The 21,387-nt window shown below is 53.0% G+C and overlaps 1 protein-coding gene across 4 annotated transcripts in view; it reads left to right on the top strand.

Annotated features, from left to right (window-relative positions):
* The window catches only part of ROBO3 (roundabout guidance receptor 3), a 228,239-nt gene that overhangs the window by 52,323 nt on the left and 154,529 nt on the right, over positions 1-21,387 (top strand). Inside the window, exon 1 of one of the 4 annotated variants that reach the window (XM_043534099.1) lies at positions 21,248-21,310. The exons of the other annotated variants lie outside the window; for them this stretch is intronic. The gene's annotated coding sequence lies outside the window, so the exon portion shown is untranslated. Of the gene's footprint in view, positions 1-21,247; positions 21,311-21,387 lie in introns of those variants that run through there. 4 annotated transcript variants of the gene reach the window in all.

The following is a 21,387-nucleotide window of genomic DNA, read 5'->3' as shown; positions in this document are numbered from 1 at the left end:
AGAAGGGAAATCAGGAGCTCCTGTTCACCGGGTCTCAGGAGAAAAGGACAATCAAAGGAATTAAGGGGTAGCAAGTTCTAGAGCAACAAAAGGAAATACCTCTCCACACAGTGTGTTATTAGCTGCGGAGCTCACTGCCACAGGATGTTGCTGAGGCCAAGAATTTAGCAGGATTCAAAAAGGGGTTGGACGTTTGTCTGAATAACAAGGCTATCCAGAATTATCCTGCTTGATGCAATCATAGATTTTTGAAGGGATATTAACCCTCATGCCTCGGGGTTTAAACCAATCTCTAGTTACTAGCAATAATGATGGGACCTAATGTGGGGGGGGCAATTATCCCAGATCCCACTGCATGCTACTGTGGGGTTCTTGCATCTTCCTCTGAAACATCTGGCTTTGGCCGCTGTCACAGACAGGAGACTGGGCTGTGTGGACCTGGAATCTGATCCACTCTAGCAATTCATGCATTTCCTATAACGAAACAAAGGAGTACATTTTCAAAGAGGCCTACGCCAGCCCTCTTCAGGTGTAAACACGCACACATGCACCTGTACTTGGTGCATGCAAAGACCTGTGTGTGCACTTTCATCGGGGCAACTCAAGCCCGGCATGCCGGTGTCCTAGCATTGCGCTGGCGTATGCCTGGCCAATCTGCAGCAACCCAGAAAAAGCACCAGAAAAAAGAGAGCGAGCTGCAGGAAAGAAAATTTACAGAGGAAAATAAAAGCCACAATCCCTATGAAATCAGTGTCACAGCAATTTCACACCCATTTTTCTCCACTAAAGGCCTAGCTGGAGATGGAGCACTGAAAAAGAGTTCAATATTATAGACAAAGAGGCAAAGCAACCAATTAGCACTGTACACAGTCCCCAGCCAATCGATCAAATGATAAATTAAAAATCCATATTGCATTTCCAAAGAAAGGGGAAGGGGGCGCTTTCTAGCCCTGGGCTGCACTGTTAGTATTATTCTCAGTGACATGAACACGGCAAAGTAGCTGGGAAAGCCAGCGGTGGCAAGTAAAGAAAACCCAGGTGGTTTTAAGCAACAAACACCCTGGCAGCTTGGGCACTAGCAGAAATTCAGTAGATTTAGCGATTCCTCTCCCTTCCGTTTTCAGGCGCTTTTATCTGAGCAATGCAGAAACTCAGGGGATCTTCGGAACTCATAAAACAAATTTCATTCTCGGGATAGCAACGTGAAGCTCTTTTCTGCAGTGCTTTCCCCACACAGATTTCAGCATGGTTCAGAGAAGAAGGCTCCATTCAGCTCCATTTCACGGACACAAGGAACTGAGCATTTAAAGAAAAATATGTTTTAAAACCCCAAGAAGTAGTTTTCATTCTGCAGGGCATCGTCTGTACTGCAGTGATCTTAGCTAGTTCCGGTTTGACCCAATGTGCAGGAGGTGACGTGAAGAATGATTTCTTTCTTCTCATTATTCATTGTCTTTATTACAGGAGTGCTAGGTTCTGTACAAAAACTGAGTAGCAAACAGTTCCTGGTCCAACGAGCTTGAAATCTAAAGAGACCAGTGAGAGCCAGGGGAAGGGAGGGGGTCTAACTCATCAGCAGAGTGATGACAAAAAAACCCGGCATGTTAGTGCCATGACTTTTTGGGGAGAGAGGGTTACTTAGAAGGGGATCAGTGAACAGGAGCAGCTAACGGGGGAGTTTTGTGAGAGAGTTTAGAGCGGGAATGTGAGGGGAGACTAGATACACTTGCATTCTTTAAATTTCTTTACACTTAAGGCCCAGAACACCCCCTGATAAAAACAAAACATCAGCAAAGGAACAAGCTGCAGGAGTAAAAAGAGAATGTAGGCAGAAGTCCAGCAACACAGTGGGGGCTATCCAGTTTGTTGCACCCAATGCAGCATGTATGATTACCTGCCCTATGGGCAGGAGGCATATGTATGCATTCGGTGCAAGGAGCTCCTAGCCCTCAGAGACCGTGTGTGGGCTTTGGAGACCAGAGTGGCTGAACTGGAGGAGCTAAGGGAGACAGAGAGGTACAGAGATGAGACTTTCCGGGACACAGTAGAATGGTCCCAACCCCGGTCTGATGCCTCTGTGCTGTTGTGGAGGGTGAAAGTCTCAGGGAAGGAGAACATCCAACTGGAGCAGAGGGAAACAATCCCATAGTTGGGACCCTCCTTCCAGATGATGTTGTGGTGTCCTCTCGCACTGAGGATACCCCTCCGGGGGAAGGAACTCCAGTTATTAGGAAGAGACAGGTCTTAGTAATAGGCAATTCGATCATTAGAAACATAGGTAGCTGGGTTTGCGATGACCAAGAGAACCGCATGGTGACTTGCCTGTTGGGTGCGAAGGTTGTAGATCTCTCAAGACATCTAGATAGGCTTATGTGTAGTGCTGGGGAGGAGCTGGTAGTCGTGGTACATATAGGAAAGGATAAGAGAGAGATCCTGGAGGCCAAATTTAGGCTGCTAGGTAGGAGATTGAAGTCCAGGACCTCCATGGTAGCATTCTTTGAAATGTTTCCAGTTCCACGTGCAGGGCCAGTTAGACAGGTAGAACTGCAGGGTCTCAATGCGTGGATGAGGACGGTGTAGGGAGGAGGGGCTTAGATTTATTACGAACTGGGGAAACTTTTGGGAAAGGAGGAGCCTATACAGGAAGGATGGGCTCCACCTAAACCAAACTGGAACCAGATTGTTGGCACTTAAAATTAAAAAGGTCGTAGAGCAGTTTTTAAACTAAGGGCTGGGGGGAAGCCGACGGGTGCGGAGGAGCACATGGTTCGGACACAGACGTCCCTTAGGGGAGGATCTATTAATGGAGATTCTCTATGTCCTAGTAAGGAGGAGAGGATGGAAGATGATAAAATGCAGGTAGAATCTGATGAGAAACAGTCAAATGAAAAAGAGTCCCTTTCAATTACATCATGTAATGGCAGAAAGCTAAAAAGTGACAAGTTTTTAAAGTGCTTATAGACAAATGCTAGAAGTCTAAATAATAAGATGGGTGAAGTAGAGTGCCTCGTGTTAAATGAGGATATTGGTATAATAGGCATCACCGAAACTGGGTGGAATGAGGATAATCAATGGGACACAGTAATACCAGGGTACAAAATCTATCGGAAGGACAGAACAGGTCGTGCTGGTGGGGGAGTGGCACTATGTGTGAAAGAAAGCGTAGAGACAAATGAAGTAAAAATCTTAAATGAACCAAACTGTACCATAGAATCTCTATGAATAGTAATTCCAAGCTCAAATAATAAGAATATAGCAGCAGGGATATACTATCGGCCACCTGACCAAGATGGTGATAATGGCTGTGAAATGCTCAGGGAGATTAGAGAAATTAAAAAATAAGTTTGTAAATAAAAAGTTTAAAAAATTCAGTAATAATGGGGGATTTCAACTATCCCCATACTGACTGGGTACATGTCACCTCAGGACAGGATGCAATGATAAAGTTTCTTGACACCTTAACTGACTGCTTCTTGGAGCAGCTAGGCCTGGAACCCATGAGAAAAGAGGCAATTCTTGATTTAGTCCTAAGTGGAACACAGGATCTGGTCCAAGAGGTGAATATAGTTGGACTGCTTGGTAAGAGTGACCATAATAAAATTAAATTTAACATCCCTGTGGCGGGGAAAATACCACAGTAGCCCAACATAGTAGCATTTAATTTCAGAAAGGGAGACTGCACAGAAATGAGGAGGTTAGTTCAACAGAAATTAAAAGGTACAGCACCAAAAGTTAAATCCCTGCAAGCTTTATGGAAATGTTTGAAAGACACCATAATAGAGGCTCAACTTAAATGTATACCCCAAACTAAAAAACATAGTAATAGCACCAAAAAGAGCCACCGTGGCTAAACAACCAAGTAAAAGAAGCAATGAGAGGGAAAAAGGCATCCTTTAAAAAGTGGAAGTTAAATCCAAGTGAGGAAAATAGAAAGGAAGATAAACTCTGGCAAATGAAGTGTAAAAATATAATTAGGAGGCCAAAAAGGAATGTGAAAAACAGCTAGCCGAAGGTCACCAAATGAAATGAATAGACAGCAGGTTTAAAACAAACAGAAGGAAGTATTTCTTCACACAACACACAGTCAACCTGTGGAACTCCTGGCCAGAGGATGTGATGAAGGCCAAGATTATAACAGGGTTCAAAAAAGAACTAGATAAATTCATGGAGGACAGGTCCATCAATGACTATTAGCCAGGATGGGCAGGGATGGTGTCCCTAGCCTCTGTTTGCCAGAGGCTGGGAATGGGCTACGGGATGGGTCTCTTGATGATTACCTGTTCTGTTCATTCTCTCTGGGGCAGGATACTGGGCTAGATGGACCTTTGGTCTGACCTAGTATGGCCATTCTTATGTTAGCTAACTGGAAAGAAAGGGGAAAAGAAGGGTGGAAAGAGAGGCAAGGCAGAGGAGAGAGGGTAGGGGGGAGTTGGAGGGTTGGAGCAAACCGCTGGTCAGCACAGGGCAGAGAGAGGCCCATCAACACTGTTGAAAAGTCTCTGAATGTCCAAAGAACCAATGTCCGTGCTTTGGCTGCTTTTGCCCCTATTAGCTGGAGTCTCTGTCTGGCTCCTCTCTGCAGTTTTCTGGGCTGCTCTTCCCGGGGCTGAGCTTCGTCTCATCCCCGTGTGACAACACAAAGATTTGGACAAACCTAACCAATAATGGGAATGCTAGAGCATCATCCAAGATGGTCACAACTCCCCTGAGCTCCTCATGAGCCTCATCAGCTTTGTTAGAGAGACAAGGTGGGGGAGGTAATATCTCCTATCGGTCCAACTTCTGCTGGGGAGAGACAAGCTGCCGAGCTACACAAAGCTTTTCTTCAGGTCAGTGGAAGCGCACTGTGCAAGCCCAAAAGCTTGTCTCTCCCCAACAGAAGTCGGTGCAATAAAAGATATTCCCTCCCCCACCTTGTCTCTCTAATAGCCTGGGAGTGCCATGGTGTTCAGCAGATTTATGTCAATATGGACCTCGTGCCTGTGAGGTGATGCCAAAGGGCAGGTCTGGGTCACGTTGCGCATTCCAGGTCGTTCGCTGGGCTGAGGGTGCGGAATTCCATTGCTCAACACCCTGGTGTTGTGCGACTTAGACCCGCGCAGCGCCGAGCACTGAGATAGAGTGCCCCGTCTGCAGAGGCTGGGAAAAGGGGATGCGAGTGTTTCACCCTTCAGCTAATGTCTTGAGGGCCGTGTCAGACTCTGAATTTGCCTGGCAGACGTGGGGGTTTGCTCTGTTATTGAGTTAGCTAGCTCCGTCGGTTCGGTCACTTTGGCTTTCTTTCCCAGCTCGGGGCGGTCATGGAATGGAAGTGTTACCTTTCCCAGTGCATGGGCCGCAAAGGTAACTGTTGGGTTGCAATGGGAGGAACAGCCCAGGCCCTCTGAAAATGCCTGCCTGATCTCAGAGAAATGGGGCTTCATGGTCTCATACCAGGCTCAAGCTTCAAGATGCTTTTCGCTGCACGGTTCCCCCATGTAGCCCAGTGAGCACTTTCTAATCACTGCAGAGGCACTACGGGGTTGAATTTTCACACCCAGACCTTCAGCTGGTGTCAGTCAATGGAGCTTCTTCAACAGAGCCTGCCGGATTGACGCCCGTGGAGGAGCTAGCCCATGCAGTTCCCTGGGGCCAGGCACTCGATCCCCTGGGAAGTGCATAGCAATGTGAGAACCCGCACGGCTGGGATAACACACAGATGTTCAAGAATAACAAGAGCTTAGCTTGGGCTTGACCCACCTGATCCTGGAGCTCTGCTAGTGGTGAGGGTATCAGTGCAAGGCTAGCGTGATCAGGATGGGTACTCTCCATCCCCTGGGAGGAGCTGCGTGGACGGCCTGGTTTGGGTCAGACCCACAGGCCTTTGCAAAGCTTCTTGTGCAGCAAAGACCCTTGGCAGGGCAAATTCTAGCTCCAGTGTGCATCTTCCCAACAGCACCTGCACATTGGCTGGGCCCTGCTGCCGTCTCTCTGTGTGATGCTAGCCCTTGGCTTTGGCACTAGATGCCTATCAGCTTTGGCTTATCTTTCCCAGCTGTGCGTTTGATCAGTTGAATTGCCCCTGTTTGGGTTTGGTAGCTCACACTTCCATGGCTCCGCTGAGAGTTTTCACCCAGCTCTATAGTTTCTCACACTTTCATCACTGTCTGTGTAGCCACAGTCTCTCACCAGCACCTCCCGTTCAGTCACCCACTGTTCAAATGTCTTGCACACATGCCTGGCGCTTCCCTGGGGTTGATCGTTAGCCACGGCTGACTCTGTGTTAGAACAGTGTCTGGTGACAGGGGTCAGTAGCTTCCTGCACTCCCCTGTCCCATGGCTGGGATTTCCAAAAGGGTCTAAGGGCGCCCGACTCCAGTGAAGTTGGGGGTGTCCTGTGGTGTGAGTGCTCTGCGTTGGGGGCATGCCAATAGGTCTCAGGTAATGCACCGCTAGGCACTGGAGACTGCGTAGCAGAGTTCCTAGGGGCAGCATCACTTGCTGTGCACTGGGAATGGCTCCCCCCGTGCAGCTCTTGACATCGGCTCTGAATGCCAACTGTCCTTCGGGCCCTGGCACATCCAGCCCCTCTCCTTTTCTCCAGTCCACAGTGGAAAGTGTTGCACTTTTCCTCCAGCATCAGCTTCCCAGGCCAAGAGGCTCTCCCTGTTGCTAGGAGGTGGCCAGATTCCCAGTCCAAGCCGGTGATAGCCATAGTACTGCAGGGGGTCGGGGATCTCCTCTGATCCTGACATCAGTTAGGGTTTGGCTCGGTTATTACTAGGAATCTTTTATTCCCACCTGTCCATTCTGCCCCCAGGTGAGGCTGGCTGAGGCCCCAGGCGAGCTGCTCTATGATTCTATGACAGAGCATGAAGCCAGCTGAGGAGGCCAGAGAAGGGCTTGGTGGCAGAGCGAGGACTGGCACTCGTTTGGCTCCCATCCCCCCTCTCGAGGCCCTGGAGAGCACATGGTGTCATGCAGAGACAGTGGGGCAGTTACAGGTAGACTGTGCACTAATAATCCATGTGTGTTCTGGGGCTGGCAGGCGGAGAGAGCATGTGGCCCGGTCATACCCTGTGTCCTTTAACAGCTGCTCCTTCCCGGGCGGGGAGTCTCAGTAACTCGGTCGCGTGACTTAGTGGCCGATGTTTGTTCTGTCCGGAGCCCACCCTACCAGCTTGAGAGGCCATTCCCGGCAGGCTGTGTCAGAGGCAGCTGGGGCTGCTGCATCTGCTCAGCGCCAGACCTCTCTAGCACCCATCTGGGGAGTAGCAGGTGCCCAGAGGAAGGGCTGGCGCGGCAGCTATGTTTCGGGCGCAATCGATGGTGTCTTCCAAGCATGTTCCTTAGAGGAGAGCACAGAGTTCGGGTGCTGGGAGCCCTGCACTGAGCAGCTCTGAGCTCTCCATTCGCTGGCTGTTTGAATGGGGCCCAGTGAGTTCCCACCCCACTCCCCACTGGGATCCTGCCCCACAAGCCCTGGCCATGCTAAAGCAGTCTCCCAGCCAGCCAGCCCCAGACACATGCTAAGGACCTTGGGGAAGGCAGAGGCCGGTGAGACGGAGAAGGGTCAGTTAGTGAAGCCAGATGTCTGCGCTTGGGTGTTCTGGGTGGGACGCCGTGGGGCTGCTGCTTTCGGACTGTGGGTCAGAGGTGTCCCTGCAGCCTGTGTGGACGGTACCACGTCAGTCACACTGGCAATGAAGGCACAGCAGCATGGGTGGCAGCACGGGCCTGCCCACCCGCCCGGGGCACTGGCGTTCCTCGAGCTGGCTCCATCCAGGTGAGCTACACAGTCACACCTCTGACCACGGCGAGAGAGGGAGCTCTCCGAGCCGCCAGCGACGGGGTCGGGGTGGGGGAGCCATCAGCGTACTGACGGCGTGCTGCGTGGCGGGGAGGGACAGCATTCGCTACAAGGGAGCTCCCCACACGCTGTGCTCTTCCCTGCCTGTTCCCCGCCCCCCCTGCTCTGGAGCTAGCAGCCAGCGCTGCCTTCCTCCTTCACTTCCTTCCGCCCCCGGATTATGTCCCGGGAAGTCTCCCTGGGGCTGTCGCTCAGCCACGGAAAGGCGTGTGAGGTGCCTCCGAACCAGGGTGACCAGCTGTCCTGGTTTTATAGGGACAGTCCCGATATTAGGGGCTTCGTCTTATAAAGGCTCCTATTGCCCCCCACCCCGTCCTGACTTTTCACGCTTGCCATCTAGTCACCAGACTCTGAACAGCCATTTGAAACTGATGCTCACTGCAGGTGTTGCCTGCAGCTGGCTGGCCTCCCTCTGCTCCCAGGAAGCAAGCAGGGGGCTGCGCTCTGGCTGATGCACAGCCCCCCTCTCTGTGGGCTTATGGACGCAAACAATTTTGACGCCATGATTATTATTAAATTGCACGTCCCAAATCATCTGAATGCAAAATAATCTCCTGGGCACTGCTTCTATAAAGGCCGCGGCATGAGATGGTTCACCCTGTCTCTGACCTGCTCCAAAGGAGGAGCTTCAAACATGCTGTTAGAAAAAGAAAAGCAGCCCTTTGCTTGTGTGTGAAGTGGAAATTCGCGTGCCCTGAAAACTTCTGGGGAAAGGTCTGACAACCACCGCCTCATACACAGTGAATGGGGCTATTGATTGGGAGCCCTTGTGCTGGGAGCAGATGAGGCAAGTGACAGCAGGGGCAGCGTTGTCGACTCTTGCAACTAAAAGTTACTGCAGTGACCGTCGAGTCTCGGGCGCCGTGATTTGAGAGTGCAAAGCTCTGTATCGCGAAGTGACGGCGGCTGTTGTGTTAACGCTTCTTTTATTGTATTTTTAGTGTTTGCATTTTGGCTAGTGGGAGCTGTCCCTTTATGAACAGGGTGGCGAAGAGAACTGCACTGCAGAGCATGTCTGAGGCTGAGCGCGCCATAGGGGAGATGCTGTCCGCAGATCAGACTTGATTTAATAAGTGTATCTTTCCAGAAAGCAGTCTCGTTCTCCCATTCTTTCGAAGGGCGGGGGTGCGGGAGCTGCCGCACTGGCGTGCCGTGCCTGTCCCTGGAGCAATCTGCGTGACTCAGAGCCAGCTTCTAGAAAGTGTCTGCAGGGAGATGCCCAGCTGGGGCCACACATCTGTGCAGAGGTGGGCACCCCATGAAGGGTACAGATGGGTAAATATTCAGTATTGCTACACACTAACGAGGCCATGGGCACGGCTAGATCCAGGAGGCAAACCCTGGCTTGACGCACTGTAACTGTAGACAGCAAGACATGCTGGTGCTCGCGGTACATTGTCATGTGTGAGCAGCAATCGGGCGTCGGCGATGGGGGTGGCACTGGTATATGGGTGAGGCACTAACACCTGGGGAGCGGAGGGTGACCCTGTGGCATGGGCCTGGCCTGTGACTCCAGAGGCAGCAGTTCAATTCCTTGCTCTCCTCCATACTTCCGGCTGGTGCTTGGGCAAGCGGCTTGATGCTCCAGTAAAATGGGGTAATAGCACAGGCCCACCTTGTGGGGTTACTGGGAGGGTAAATGAGACTGTGAGGGGTGCAGCTGTTGTGGTAACAAGGAGCCATGCAGCTCCCTTAGATCTTTGCTTTTGTTTCTTGTGTGCTCTCTGCTCCCTCTAGCAAGGGGCACCCTTGTCTGATTCCTCTGGAGTGTGAAAAGCGTCTGAGGGCACTGGAGATGGGACTTCAGCCCCGGCTATGGCTTTGCTTTCACACCCATGCAGGGGAATAGCATAAGCATGGGAATCCATTCACCTGGTCACATGCTTCACCTGCTCTTCACTCTCACAAAGGTTTTGTGTGGGAATTTCCTTGTTTTTTAATGATCCTAGTGCCAGCTGGACAGGAGCCCTCTTCCTGCAAGCCATAGGAGGCTGCTGGAGGGGCTCATCTTGGGGAAGACGGTGGTGCTCTTCCCAGCTCCACCCACAAAGTAAGGTCCACCCATGTGAGTTGCCAGAATGAGGTGCCACTCCCAGTCAATTGTTCGGAATAGGAGTGTGTAGCTCCCCGAGCTGGTCCCCTCGCTGGGGTGTGACTGTGTCCATGGGCTCTTGATTGGTGGGGGGGAAAGAAGTGGTTGAACTCTCCCCAGTGTGGCTCACTTGTGGCACCAACATGAGCGGGTTACGCCGCGCTGCGACCCTCCTGCTCTCTTCTTACAGGGGATGGCAGAGTGAACAGTGAGCGTGAGGGGTGGCTGGGCTAGCCCCCGCTCGGAGATCCAGCAGCTACTGAGGGGCTCAGGGCTGCAGGGGAAAGCCTCCTTGTCCTGTTGGCTGACCAAGCCCTACTCACCTGTCCCCAGGCACTGTCCTGGGGAGGGTTGTTTTTACGCAGCTCTAACTGGTTCTAGCTCTAACTCTGGAGCAGTGTCATGCAGCGCCGCCTCTTACAGCCTTAACTCCCCCCAGCGACGGATTCCATGGGGGAATCGGCCTCAGATCCAGACGTGAGGAAACTGAGCAATGCAGCGGAGTGGCACGGGTACTGTCAGCTGCTTTGTTTCCCAATGGAGGACATTAACAGGTTAAGTTCTGCGCTTAGTGTGCACCAGCTGGGGCCCAGGAACCACTGTCCCCAAGGCAATGTTTTCCTGTAGCTGCCATTCCTCCTCCTTAACCTCCCCTCTCCGCTCCTCCTCCAGTCCCCATTGATGTTCTCAGAGCCAGCGCCAGTGCCACTAATTGGAATTGCCTCCCCAGTCAGTAATGATCAGGGGCTGGTGGAACAGGGCTCCGGCCAGGGTGGCGCTGGGGATGCGGAAGGATCCATACATATTTATGAAGCTTTGATGCGGGATCTGAGCTGTAACCCCACCTCGTTTATGGGGAGGATTCTGGCAGAGTCCGGTGACCGGGGCTGGAACCATCCCTGTGTAGTGGTTTGTGGTTTATTACGGTTACGACGCTCTGTGAAACCCCCCATTCTCAGGCACTAAGGCATTGCTCCGGACTTTCAGAGAGCACACGCAGAGTACTCCTTGGATGCCCCAGGGAGGTGATAGAGAGGCCGTATTCCCCTCTTATCCAAAGCTAACACCAGCACGCCCTGGGGAAATCCATAACCTGAGCTGCAGCTAAGAAATGACCGGCTGAGGGTCCCCCTTCAGCCCCACAGCCAGAGTGGGAGGTAGGGGGAAAGGGGGAGAGCCTGCACCTGAGGGTGATGGATGGGAGGCAGCTTGATGTGCTTTAACTCACCAGCCACCCCCAGGCCCAACAAGGGATAAGATGTTAATGAAACCTTTGTTCACTCTTACAGCTAGAGCTGGTCAAAAATTTTCTGACAGTGCAGGTTTCTGTTGGGAGATGCCAGCTGGATGGAATTAACACCTCCCATCAAACTTCCAATGGAAACCAGGCAGGCAGACTGGATCCCTGAGCTCCCCAGCTAGTTGGCTCCTGGGATGTCTGGCTGGCACGCTCCACGGGGTGCCTGGCTTTCGGGCTGACAGGCTCCATGGGCACCCGGCTTTTGGCCTGGCAGGCTCCGTGGGCACCCGGCTTTTGGGCTGGCAGGGTCCCCGGGGTGCCCGGCTTTTGGGCTGGCAGGCTCCATGGGCACCCGGCTTTCGGGCTGTCAGGCTCCGTGGGCACCCAGCATTTGGGCTGGCAGGCTCCCCGGGGTGCCCGGCTTTCAGGCTGGCAGGCTCCATGGGCACCCAGCTTTCTGGCTGTCAGGCTCCTTGGGTGCCCAGCTTTCAATTCAATCCCATTTTCTTTAAGACAAAACAAGAGAAACACGCAAAAGGGGAGAGAAAAGAACAGCCCAGAGAAAAGGCAGCTTCTGTCTCTTGTGCTGACTTCCCTTGCAGCCTGGGTGCTGCAGAGAAGCACAGGCCCAGCCCATGGTTGGCTCAGCCGCTCTGAGAACTGGCAAACCTGTAAACCTACCTTGCTTTTAGCTGCCTCTCTGGTCGCAGGCTCGCAGCCATGCAGTGGAGGGAGGAGTTGTCATGTCAGGGCAGCCGGACTCTGATTAGACCGAGGCACAAGCAGGAGATAGGAAAGAGGAGAAATAAGGTGGGGACGGAAAGTAACACACGTGGGGGGGGGAAGGGGAGGCGGGGTAACAACAGGAACCCAAGGCACTCACATCCTGGACATTGTTCAGGATTTAGCTGGAACTGGTGGAGGTGGTGTTGTCATCTGGGTCCCTCTCTCTGTCCCTGTCTGGACAGGACAGTTCCGGTTCAGGACAATGAAGGCCCAGTGGTGTCACGGTGGATCCCGGTATCATGGTGGCAGCCATGATGGAAAAGCTCACTCCTTCTAGGCCACGTGTCCCCCTGCTCCCTCCTAGAGACCCCGGATAAACAATGCCCAGGCAGAGGTGGCAGCCCCATCAATCACATTAACCAATCACAGCACGTTTCGGTGATTTCTGCTGTAGACGTTTCCTCCCCGTTCTAGACCCTTTCAACTCATTGCCGTGCCAACCCGCGATTGCACCAGAAGCCTTGCAGACCCCTCGGCACAGCTCCTTCACCCAGACCCGTCCCATTTGTCCCGTCTGTTTGCCTCCAGCTTTTGCTGACTCTTCTAAAAGGTTTTTGGTCCCAGGCTGAGACGGACTTTTGTTCCCTTGGGCACCTCAGGGTGCAGGCCCCTGCACAGCAGTGTGGCCACCCTGGCACCAGGAGTGAGATGGGACACTGCCTGTTGGCAGGGAAGTAATCCTGGCGGAGGAGAAGTCTCTCTGGGTACTCTAGTGAGCACAGGTTCGGACCCGGCCAGGTCTGAGCCTTGGAGGGTCTCGTTTCATGAACGCACAGTAGAGTCGATAGGATTTTCAGCCTGTTTTGAAGTGAAGACTGGCTCCATTGCAGATGCTCCTCAGTTTCTGAGTGCCTAGTCTGAGCCCAGCGGGACCTTATTTCTCAGAAGAGCTGAGCACCTGCATCGCTCTCTGACTGCGTGTAGAGCCAGGGGTGCTCAGCGGTTCCAGACATCAGGCCCCAGGTGCCTCAAGTTGGGCACCCAAGAACTGAGGCCTTCAAAACTGAGGCCACTTGGACATTTTAGCTTTCGTATTGATACTCAGCCTACTCTGGCTGGGCTGGAAATTACACTGCTGCTTGCCTGTCTAGCAAAGAGACCTGGCTTTGAATGACCTTTTTGTAACTGCAAAGCCCAGACCCAGGGTCTCCCCTCCCCAGTCACCAAAGACCTCTGCCCAGGGCACCGAGGCTGCACATTCCAAGGGGTGCTCCTCCTCCAGCGTTCCCAGCTGTGCCCTCTGATAACCCACCTTAACCAAGTGCTCAGAGATGGGCAGAGAACCCACTGCTGTGTAGCTCTGGGTGCAGTTTACATTTGAAGAACTGAGACTCCCGGGCAAGAGGAGCAGCGCTTTGACTTGGCCCAGGGCCCCAGTTTTGGGTAGTATTATAGTGACACCTCAAGGCCCCATCATCCTAACCACTGCACTGATGGTTGCTGCCCCAAAGAGCTTTCAGTCAGAAAAGACAGAGGTTGAGTGATTTGACTAAAGCCACAAGGCAAATAATTATAGCAGAGCTGGGATCAGAACCCAGAGTTCTCACCAAGCCCCCTCTCCTCTGGACCATAGTCCTTGAATGGCGGTAGCCAAAGGTAACGTTCCAACGGTATTCAAAGAGCATCCTTTCTTCATCAGCCCCTGCTCAGTCCTGTTGCTCCTGAATGAACTTCCGCCGGGAGTCTGCGGAGGAGGTACCAGTCTAACTGAAGTGCTAGGGAGACTAGAAGACTAGAGAGGAGAGACTAGAAGAGCTGCATACTGAGGCATTGCACCCTGCCTGCTCCAGGACGTGAGGCCTCGTGCATCCAGCCTCCCATTCTGTCACTACCTTTTTGCTGGCGTATCGCACCCCAAACTCATGTCTGATTTGATGTCTGCCTAGGTCTCTTACAGCAACCCTGTTTCCTGGGTTCCTTCCGCCGTTGAAGGTCTGTGTTTCAGATCGTTCTTTCCCAGGCATATCAGCTGCATTTTGCTAAGTCCCCCTGATTTTGTTATTTCCTGTCCATGTCTCTGGTCTCTGAGGGTGGCTCAGAATTATGTCTCTGCCCTGAGTTGGTGCCCATAGCTCCTGCTAAGTTAATGTCATCGGTGACTTTCATTAATGTGCCCTTTCCTCCCTCTGCCAAATCATTAATGAGGATATTAAATCCAGTGGCTCTTAGCACGGAACACTGTCATTTATCATTGCCCCTTGTTATTGGTCTTTTAGCCAGTATTTGATCCACACTTGTTCCTGTCCAAGCCAATTTTAATTATATTTTTCATTAAGATTTCATGAAACTCCACTTCAAATGCTTTAATAAAGCAGATACAGCATATCTACAGCATGCCCTTTGTCCACTCATTTTGTAATTCAGGCCAGAAAAGTAATCACATTTGTCTGGCAAGACGTACTTTTTATGTCCCTCTGTTACTGTGGAGCAAAGTTCTGTTTCTTCCAAGATGGGTTTCCCTCTGGTTTGCTCCCTTCTTTCCCTAGGGATGGGGGTCTTGGGATGCTAACTGCCGGGATTGCCGTTGTTTCCATGGCTGGAATGTCGGTGTTTGTCATTTCCTCTGCCGGCATGGGCGCTCGTTCCCTTAGCACACAGGGGTACGTGACACACTGTGTTGTCCACTGGCTGATTCGTGGGAGAGCCGCTCCAGGAATGCTGTGTAGCCGTGTATCTGTAATCAGATCGTCAAAGGTTCCAGGTGCCAGCGGGTGGCACTCGAGGGCAGGTAGCAGAGTTCCTGGGGGGTGTAAAACCTTGGTTTTGCCTGCAAATGGCTTCCTCTGTGCCACAGTGAACAGAGGACAGACCTGCTTGCCAGCCACAGTTGTTTACATGGGGCTTCCCAGGCAGGGCCAAATCCTCAGAAAGGGTGAAATTCACCCCAAGCAGAGAGGCCAGCACAAGGCCTAGGCCCCACCTAATCCCCTTAAACCCTCTTTTGAGGCCCTCTGCCCAGGGTCAGTTTCACCCACTGGGTGAACACACAGCTCATGGCTTGCTGTGTGTTCAGTGCCTGGCACCGACACTATGGTGCTGGGCGACACCCAGGTCTCGGCCTTGGCTCCTGAGGTGGGGCGCAGCGGCTGCACTGCCCCGAGCAGGAGTGACCCCGGTGCAGTCTGCAGGGCCTGGCTCCTGTAGGAGCTCAGGCAGTTTAGGATTCTCTCCTGGGATTCGCAAAAAGAACAGGAGGACTTGTGGCACCTTAGAGACTAACCAATTTATTAGAGCATCAGCTGTCTTGAGCTACAGTTCACTTCGTCGGATGCATGCAGTGGATTCCTGGGATTGTGTCACGTCAGGGACAGCACAGAGCGCCGTCCAGCTGACGGAGAGCCTCTTTTTGTGCCTCGAGCGTGCAGTGCTCAGAACTCCTGGCTGTAGGCGCTTCCTGTCCCGTTCTGCCTCCTTGCCCCGATGAGCCCCATTTGCATGTGAGTTGCTGAGAGGAACTGGCGCAGAGAGTGAGCAGCAGTCCCCAAGCCTCTGCAATCAGCGACAAACTGGGGATGAGAAAAAGCAGCTGCCATGTGCCGTGAGTGCGATGGGGACAGGGACAAGAGCAGCGCTGGGACGCTCTGCGAGGGCAGCTGAGTCACGCCGCCGGGGGCTGTGCTCCCCTCACTCCATGCGGGCTGACGGCGGGAAAGCCATAGCAACCCGGGGCAGCGCCTGGCGCAGGTGCGGGGGGTAGCTGCGTGTGGCAAGGAGCTGCCAATGGGAGCAATCTGATTAATGGGGGGAGGGCGGAAGCACCAGGATGTTTACGAAGGGATAAAGCTGGGTGGGGCAAATCTGCAAGTGGCCTAGAATGAAATGAGCGAGAGGGGAACCCTGAGAGCCCTGCCTGGGAAGGGCGGGTGCTCCGAGAGGTGGAGACACCATCCGAAATCAAAGCTAGCGATAGAGAAGAGCTGCTATATCACGAAGCCCGTCTGTGTCCAGCAGCAGCATATACTGGGTGACCTGGGGGCCCTGCATTTGCTCCCCTGACGCTACATGGAGGTCACGAGCCAAGAGGAAGCAGTGCAGGGCTCTAGCCCTTCGCAGAGTAACACTCCAGCAGAGCGCCAAGGAGACCCGGCTGGAGCCCAGGTCCTCATTTGTAACAACAGCTTCCCCGGCATTGACTGGAGCAGGAGAACAGCTCCCCCCTGCATGGAGAATTGGGTGAAGTCCTCTCTGAATGCAAACGTGAGCTGTGCATTGATTAATACTTCTGGGAGCCAGCAAGCAGGTGAGAGGGCCAGCAGAGAGCTGGTCCCAGCCTCAGGGTGCAGCCTACTCCCCTGGAATATTGACTAGGCTCCTCCTGGCCCCTCTCCAGGGCTGCATTGCTCGGGCTGGAGTGTGCAAGAAGGTGCTGTTTGCCAGCAGATTACATCAGCGGGTATTGATCATCCCACCGGTTTATTGCCTCATCATTCACTGGGAAGAAAATGACTTTGCTACACATGAAGCCGTGGTTCCAATTCCTGAGCCGTGCTGCAGGACAGGAGAGTGGGACACCAAGGGCGAAGCTTAGGGGAGCTCTAGGTCTCCCCCTGCTCCTGCAGCTATACTAAAGCGCACGTCCGACTGCAGGGGGATTTGCACGCACTGTGCAGGGTGGGGCACTTGTGCATAACAGCTTGGCAGCCCCCTCTGTGCACACAGCTCTCGCTCTCCTGCCCTGGGCATAGCAACATGGCTCCTGGCTGGGGCAGGCAGGAGTCAGTGGAGGAGCTGGCGTCCCCGGACACTTGGGAGAATTGCTCCTTCCAGCCAGGCTTAGTGCCCCTGGACTGACCAGGTCCCCAGGTGCTTGCTCTCCAGTGCTGGCAGGGGGCTGGAGCCCAGTTCAGCCCATGCAGAGCAGCCCTCCCCACCTGCTCACGCCTCTCCCATTTGCTGCTGCTGTGCCTGGCTGGGCAGGCAGCTCTTTGGTGATGTGCATTGGGAGCCCAGCCCTGGAGCTCCCCTGCTCTGCCCAGGCTTCAGGCCTTTCGCACGCCCTCGCCGCCTGCGGCCACCCGCCACCCCTGCCCCCAGCTCTGCATCCCCTTTCGGACGGGTCACAGAGGCTTCCTGCGGGCGGGAGCGGGGGACTCCTCCCACGCTCAGGGCGATGACGTTCCTTCCTCCCCATTGGCTGCTTGGCGGGAGGACACCTGCGGCACATGGTGTGGGAGGGGGCGCCATCTCTGGGACTTGGGGCATTCGGCCGCCTGCTCTGCCTGACGTGCCTGCCTCAGGCAGGCGGCTCTGGGTGCAGCCAGCCGCCCCAGGGGCAGTCTGGACCCTGACAGGGCAGGGTGGCTTGTGGCGACTGTGAGCACAGCGCTGCCCCCCCGGCTGCCCCAGAGCAGCGTGCGAGGAACCGGGGTGAGGTGACAGGGAATCCAGAGCCTGGTGGGGCTGGGGAACTGGACAGGCCCGGCCAGGGACATTGGCACACCTGGCTGGCATTTCAGGCATGAGCTGTTCTCCAGGCCATTCCTGTGGCCTTGTGCTCACCACACCTTTCTAGGTGTCAGCAGAGGTTTCACGAGACGCCCGCTCTCATCAGCGGGCATGACCAGGAACTGCCCAGCCCCCTGTGTGCGGAGACCCCTCAGAACAGGCTGGAACTGGACCAGCTGGGAGTACACAGCAATAATGGTAATTGGCTAAAAATCGGCCCAGTGTCAGTTCTAATGGCCCAGGGTTGACACATGCAGAGACCGAGTCTGGCTGCTTGGAGCTGAATAGAAACTGACTTTTCATTTGCTGAGTCCCCGGAGAGGACAAGCCCACTCACACGTAGGACATGTGTTTGTGGCCTGGGTCAGTGTGCAGGCTGTGTGACAGAGTCCGTGGATGGCAGTGCCATTGTGGGTGTGTGAACAGCTCCGGGGGCTGCTGGGAGGTAATGGAATGGGGTGTGGAGGTTGTAATGATGCTGCCTTTGGTGGGACACTTCTAAGAGTATCAATTCAGGATAAATAGCTTAGAGCAGGGCAGTTACAGCCCAAGGCCGGGGGTTTTCCACTTCTAAGGCACACTAAACCAGCCAGACAGAGAGGACTTTGGTTTTACCCCTCTGGCTAACCATAAGTCATACAAGCCATTTCCTTAGACATTCCAGTTTCCCAGTATCCCCACCAGTGCCACTCGTTATGGGGACAGATGGTTATGAAAACCAATACCCCAGTAAAAGAAAAAAGGTTCCCTCGATCCCAAAGGACCAAGCCCCAGACCCAGGTCAATATACAAATCAGATCTTACTCACAAATCACGCTGTTGCCCATTCTTTAGAATCTAAAATCTAAAATTTTATTCATAAAAGGAAAAAGATAGAGATGAAAGCTAAAATTGGTTAAATGGAATCAATTACATACAGTAACGGCAAAGTTCGTGGTTCAGGCTTGTAGCAGTGATGGAATAAACTGCAGGTTCAAATCAAATCTCTGGAGAACATCCACAGCTGGATGGGTCATTCAGTCCTTTGATCAGAGCTTCAGTTTGTAGCAAAGTTCCTCCAGAGGTTAGAATCAGGATTAAAGACAAAATGGAGATGATGATGCCTTTTATAGTCCTTTGGCCATGTGACTTGTGCTTTCTTTTTTCCAACCACAAGCCACCCAGCACATGGCATGGAAACACCTTAGAGTTCTGTCCATAGGCATGACCCTGCATGCCTTGCTGAGTCACAAGGTGTATCTGCCTTCTCTCAATGGGTCGATTGTATAGCTGATGGTCCTTAATGGGTCATCAAGCAGCCTAGGCAGAGCTGACGCCACATTGTCTGGGGTGTCACCCAGAAGTATAGCACAAGTTTGAAATACAGACAGTATAGAGCCAATACTTATAACTTTAAATACAAAAATGATATATGCATACAGATAGCATAATCATAACCAGCAAATCATAACCTTGTCATAGACACCTTACTTGACCTCCTTTGTACAAGATTTGGTGCCACTATATGACCTTGGTTGCAACAATGATCTATACGGTCACAGTTCATGTCAATAACGTCACAGAGGTGCAGCTGTGTGTTACTGGGACCATGGATCTGAATGTAGCTCTTTCTGTGTGCCTGGGAATCAATTTCTACTAGCTGAGGATTGGGCCCATGCGTGGGAGGGTCTGTCTGGATTAGGGAGAGTGGCTGAGGGTCAGTCAGGGTTAGCTGTCCTGTCTCGGCCCTGCTCCTGCTGGGTCAGCCTTCAAAGTGATGGGTGTTAATCTGTATCCACACTAGGGAAAATGGCGAGGTTCTGGCAGAGGCCAGCTGCCCAAGTATCTCTTCTCTGTTCCCATGGTGCTCAGTTCCCGCATGAGAAAGTGCATGAAGCCCAGCCCCTTGGAGCCGCCACAGGACAGCTGCCTTCACTCTGCCCTCTCCTCCCCCACTACCATCTCTCCAGGGGATTGGGGTGGGGGAGTGGCCTGATTCTCTCCTGCCTTGTGGCCTCAGGCTCACTTGCACTTGTGCAAAGTGCGTACAACAGGCGACTGGAGCCGCGTGGCAGCACTTTACATGCACTGTGCACAGCAGTGAGTGACTGGGGGGCGGGACAGGGAGAATCCGGCCAAAGGAAAATAAAAGAGGAGATGGAAAAGTGGGACAGAACAACAGAGAAACAGAACTGCAGCAGACTGGGGCCTTGTCTACATTAGGAAGGGTTTGCTGGTGTAGATATACCTTCCTAGTGGAGACACATACTGTCAAAAGAGTGCTTTTGCTGGTAGGACTTAAACCAGTTCCCTAAATGGAGTATGTTGTCATGGCAAAGGGACTTGTTTTTGCTGGAATAAGTGTGTCTACAGCAGAGCTTCTGCCAGCACAGCTGTGGCAATCCAGAGTGGGCTGGAAAATCACACCCCTACCAGACATAGCTACGCCACCAAATTATATAAGTGTAGACCAAGCTTAAAAAGGATGAGAGAGAGAGAGAGAGAGAGAGAAGAAAAGACAAATGGCAGCAACAGAGCCTGGAGTGAGGGTAGCCTGTGGAACTCACTGTCACAAGATGTCCTAGGGGCCAAGAGCTTAGCATAGTTTTGAGAAGGCCTGGACAGGTCTGTGGGTGGTGAGGGTATCCACAGCTACATGAGCACGCTGACCATTTCAGGGTTTGTTCCGGATTTATACCCCTAAAGCAGCCTGTAACTGCTTCGGGTTAGGAGGGAATGTCGCCCATGTGCAGGTTATTCCACCACTGTCCCCTAGGGAGTCTTTTGTACCTTCCTCCAAACATCTGGTGCTGGCCATTGACATAGAGAGGACACTGGTCTGGCAATGAAATGAGCCATCCTTTCATGAGTCCATGGCAAGGGGGCCTCCAACAAAGCTGGTTTGTAGCCACAGGCTGAAATGTCGCGTCCCATGCTGGGGAGGGGCCCAGCGAAGAGTCACAGTGATCACAGCGATCAGAGCTATGGCAGCTTCACTTCCTCTTCCAGATCATTCATAAAGAGAACCGTGCCATTCACAGATCACAGCACATTGGAAGGTATTGAGGGCAGCAGTGAGCACTTGGAAATAATATGAAGAGACACAGGCAGGAAATCCCACGCAGTTCATCATGGGCAAGCACACACAGAGCTCTCTGGGGGAAATGATGCACGGACGCACTCCCTCTCCACGGACAGCAGTGATGTTGAAAGAAGCTAGGGCTGGAGGCTGGGGAGCCTGCAGCAGGACATGGGCACCAAAAAAAAATAAATAAGATCAAGCAATTTTGGACCCATGGGCCTGGGGCAAAGTGCACTGCAGTCAATGGGAAACCCGTGGGTAGAAGCATCACTCCACAGAGCCAGAATGGCTGTGTCTGTTCTGGGCTCCTCAGTGAGAGACAACTATTGACATTTGCTGGAGGGCCTGGTCAGTCAGGCCGGGGGCACTGAAAGAGCTCTTCTAGTTTGGCTAAGAGGGGGCAAGATCCTGCTAGTGGCGGAAGGGATAAACCCCAAGGAGGAGACGGCTGGGCTGGGGTAGTTGAAGGGGAGCAATGAGGATGGAATTAAGGAAGACACAGTGCAAATATGAGGAGACCTCGCTATTGATGATGTAGTCCAGGAAATGCACAGGGCGCGTTACTGTCCATGAAACAGGGCACAGGCCCGGCACCAAGAAGCTGATGGATCCGAGCATTGACCCGCTCCCAGCAATGCTGCAGCTGGGGAGGCTGTGGAGATGCCGCGAGCGAAGGGAGGAAGTCGCCTGGAGATGGTATTTCAAGGAGGAAGGAAGATGTTTTGTAGACAGTGGGGGAGGGATGTTCCAGGTGCAGAGGCTCAGGCTGAAGAAGGCCCCGAAGTGCGACAGCTGGGGTGGAGGGTGAAGGGAGAGCCCAAGGAAATGAGCACAGAGGTAGGTGTGGGGAGGGGAGACTGGCAGGGCCTGGGGGGTGAAGATAGGGAGCTTGGCTTTGATGCAGTAAAGGACAG

The sequence above is a fragment of the Chelonia mydas genome, chromosome 22, assembly GCF_015237465.2.
Source record: "Chelonia mydas isolate rCheMyd1 chromosome 22, rCheMyd1.pri.v2, whole genome shotgun sequence".
In the NCBI taxonomy this organism is placed as follows: Eukaryota; Metazoa; Chordata; order Testudines; family Cheloniidae; genus Chelonia; species Chelonia mydas.
The sequence above is the reverse complement of the archived record's forward strand: the minus strand, read 5'-3'. Positions and strand labels throughout refer to the sequence as shown.